The sequence below is a fragment of the Triticum urartu genome, chromosome 6 (genome assembly GCF_003073215.2).
Source record: "Triticum urartu cultivar G1812 chromosome 6, Tu2.1, whole genome shotgun sequence".
Lineage (NCBI taxonomy): Eukaryota > Viridiplantae > Streptophyta > Magnoliopsida > Poales > Poaceae > Triticum > Triticum urartu.
Window position 1 is genome coordinate 67,239,203 of NC_053027.1, and position 4,235 is coordinate 67,243,437.

The window sequence follows — 4,235 nt, forward strand, 5'->3', positions numbered from 1 at the left end:
ACCCCGCACTCCCTCACGATCTCCTACGCCCACCTCCGTTGCGCCAGAGCCCTCCCCCGCCGACACCTCGTAGTACCCGCCCGCCCGCCGCTGCTCCCGGCGGCCAGGCGAGGCTCCCCGCGTCGTCGTCGCCAGCGCCCCCGTGCTGGCCCGCAAGCATCACCACCTGCTTCCGCCCCTGCAACATGCCCCTGTCGCTAGCGCCGCGGCTGCTCCGCGGCTCCCTTGGTCGCGCCCGGCCGGCGCCTGCCAGCGCACGCTCGCCCAAGCCGCCTCCTCGCCGGAGAGGGACGGATCCCGGAGGCCCCGTCACGGATCCGGCCTCCCTCGCCTTGCTCCCCTCGCCGGAGTCCCCTCGTCGACCGGCGCCCCCTCCTCCGACACCGTCGGCCGCAGCCGCTAACCTCGTCGTCGATCCGCTCGGCCCCAACATCCTCCGGCTCCATCGAGCACCCTGCCGCTTCCGCTGTGAGCCTCCGGCCCTCCACGGCCTTTTCCCTCTCCTCCTCGTGCCCTCCAGTGCCGGTTGTCGCTAGCTCCGCCGTAGTCGCCGCCTTCCATTGCCACCGGCGCTGTTTCGGCCGCCCCTAGCTTCAGACGAAGGCACCCTCGACGCGACGCCTCATGCTTATCCGTTTGGCACCCGGGGCTGCCCCTTTTGGTCGCCAGAGCCATTGGCTTCGCGCGGCGCCGCCGTTCACTGAACTCGCCGTCGGGCACGCACACACGCACACACGTCTGGCAATGGGTTGACCCACTAACGTGTGGGCCCACCCGGATTAACCATTCCCTTAACCACCTAATTAGAACCTAATAAAACTGTTTAGTTGAGTAACCGAAAATGACATGTGGACCCATTTCATTTAAAAGCCTGTTTAAAAATATCTATGTCAATGACATGTGGCCCTCCACTTAATCTGTTAAATTAATTAAATTGTTGATTTCCCCTGTCTCTATGACCGCCGGGTCCCACCAGCCAGTTTGACCAGTCAACGTTGACCTAGTCAACTGCTAACTGGACTATTGACTTTGACCCTGACCCCACCCGTCATACACTGTGGCTAGCACTGCATTATGTGGCAAAAGTATTACTAGTTAAATTTGGAATATAAATAAATCCATAAATTGAATAAACCTTTGAAAATTAATATAAAATAAATCATAGCTTGTATGGAAAAACTTTGTACATGAAAGTTGCTCAGAACGACAAGACGAATCTGGATACGTAGCTCGTTCGTCAGTCACACATCCCTAGCATAGCGAACACGCAACTTTACCCTTCTGTTTCATCTGACCGAAAACGCGGAACACCGGGAATACTTTCCCGGATGTTTGCCCCCCTTCACCAGTATCACTTACTACCGCGTTAAGTCACCTCTAGCATCGCGCCTTGCCATGTCATACTTTGATTGCTCTGTTATTTATTATGTTCCCCCTCCGTTACTTCTTTCCGGTAGACCCCAAGACTGCTGGCGACCCCCAGTTCGACTACGGAGTTGACGACCCCTCTCTCTTGCCAGAGCAACCAGGCAAGCCCCCCCCCCCTTTGATCACCAGATATCGCCTACTCTTCTCTATACTGCTTGCATTAGTGTAGTGTAGCATGTTACTGCTTTTCGTTATTCCTATCCTGATGCATAGCATGTCCTTGCTACTACTGTTGTTACCATTACCTGCTATCCTACTGCTTAGTATAGGATGCTAGTGTTCCATCAGTGGCCCTAAACTCTTGTCCGTCTGCCATGCTATACTACTGGGCCGTGATCACTTCGGGAGGTGATCACGGGCATATACTATATACATTGCACTGTTACATTACCTGTGATACTGTTCGGAGATGGGGGCTGAAGGGGCAGGTGGCTCCATCCCGGTAGAGGTGGGCCTGGGTTCCCGACGACCCCCGACTGTTACTTTGTGGCGGAGCGACAGGGCAGGTTGAGACCACCTAGGAGAGAGGTGGGCCTGGCCCTGGTCGGCGTTCGCAGATACTTAACACGCTTAACGAGATCTGGGTATTTGATCTGAGTCTGGCCATTTGGTCTATACGCACTAACCATCTACGCGGGAGTAGTTATGGGTATCCCGGTGTCGTGGTATCAGCCGAAGCCTTCGTGACGTCAGCGACTGAGTGGCGCGCGTCGCATTGGATCGTAAGCTCGCGCTTGTATTAAGGGGGCTAGATCTGCTTCCGGCCGCGTTCGCAACGTGCAGGTGTGCTATGGGAGATGGGCCCAGACCCCTGTGCGCTTAGGTTTAGACCGGTGTGCTGACCTCTCTGTTGTGCCTAGGTGGGGCTGCGACGTGTTGATCTTCCGCGGCCGGGCATGACCCAGGAAAGTGTGTCCGGCCAAATGGGATCAGGCGTGTTGGGGAATGTGATGCACCCCTGCAGGGAAATTAATCTATTCGAATAGCCGTGATCTTCGGTAACAGGATGACTTGGAGTTGTACCTTGACCTTATGACAACTAGAACCAGATACTTAATAAAACACACCCTTCCAAGTGCCAGATACAACCGGTGATCGCTCTCTCACAGGGCGACGAGGGGAGGATCATCGGTTAGGGTTATGCTATGCGATGCTACTTGGAGGACTTCCGTCTACTCTCTTCTACATGCTGCAAGATGGAGGTTACCAGAAGCGTAGTCTTCGAAAGGACTAGCTATCCCCCTCTTATTCCGGCTTTCTGCAGTTCAGTCCACATATAATAGCCTTATTCCAGTTGATACCAATGCATACATATATAGTGTAGCTCCTTGCTTGCGAGTACTTTGGATGAGTACTCACGGTTGCTTCTCCTTCTTTTCCCTCTATCCCTTCTACCTGGTTGTCGCAACCAGATGTTGGAGCCCAGGATCCAGACGCCACCGTCGACGACGACTCCTACTTCACCGGAGGTGCCTACTACTACGTGCTGCTCGCTGACGGCGACCAGGAGTAGTTATGAGGATCCCAGGCAGGAGGCCTGCGCCTCTTTCGATCTGTATCCCAGTTTGTGCTAGCCATCTTATGGCAACTTGTTTAACTTATGTCTGTACTCGGATATTGTTGCTTCCGCTGACTCGTCTATGATCGAGCTCTTGTATTCGAGTCTTCGAGGCCCCTGGCTTGTAATATGATGCTTGTATGACTTATTTTATTTGTAGAGTTGTGTTGTGATATCTTCCCGTGAGTCCCTGATCTTGATCGTACACGTTTGTGTGTATGATTAGTGTACGGTCAAGTCGGGGGCGTCACACCGCTCCACCAAAGTCGCCGTCCTCTAGTCCCTCGAGACCGTGTGCACCTCCAAGAATGACGCCCCCAGGGGGGAAACGACACCAGAGAGCCGCCGTCATCCGATCTACTGATCTAGGGTTTCCCCCGGAGGTAGCAGAGAGTGGCCTTGAACTTCTCCACGACGATGCCTTCAGGAAGGGAACGACGCAGACAGCGTCGCCATCGCCGGCCTTGGCAATAGCCAATAGCAGGTTTTCATCCGGGTCTGATCGAAGACCTCCATCCCTCGTGCACGGGTCGCCGCCATCCTTGCCGGGATCTGGATGATCCCGCTGCTAGATCTCAGCAAGGAGAAGCCCCCCACCGAGACCCGCCGGCCGAGCAGTGGAAGCCGAGATCGCGCCCGCAGGATCAGATCCGCGATGGATCCATGCCCGCGCCGCCGCCCCGGAATCAGCCCCGCGCGCAGCCGGTACTGCTTACCGAGGCTCGCCGCCGCGTGCCCCGCGCCCCACCACCGCTCGCCGAGGCCTGCCACCTCGCGCCAAACCGCGAGCGCCGCAGGACACCGCCGCCTGCCGCCTAGATCCACCGCCCGCGGAGGAAGGGGAGTCGGGAGAGGGAGTCCCCCCGCCGCCGCCGTCTGCCACGAGGGTTTCACCCGGCGGCGTCACCCGGCGGCGGCGCGAGAAGGGGAGAAGGAGAAGACGGCGGCGGCCCTAGGATTGGAGAGCCCCCGAGTCGCCCAGGGCGGGGGCGACGCGAGGGACCCTTGGGCTCTGGGCATTCTTAGAGCCAATCATGTAGGCCGGGGGCACATGACTTCCATCAAATTCATATGTTGCGGTCCTCTGGGCATTTGAGACAATTCTCTATTGGGCATTCTTTCGGATAGCGCACTCATATGGCAACCTCAAGTAAACACTATATTGAATACAAGTGATGAATGCACTATTTATCTATCAACGGTAGGGCAGTATGCTAAATTTAGACTATGCATGGATAGGACCAACCAA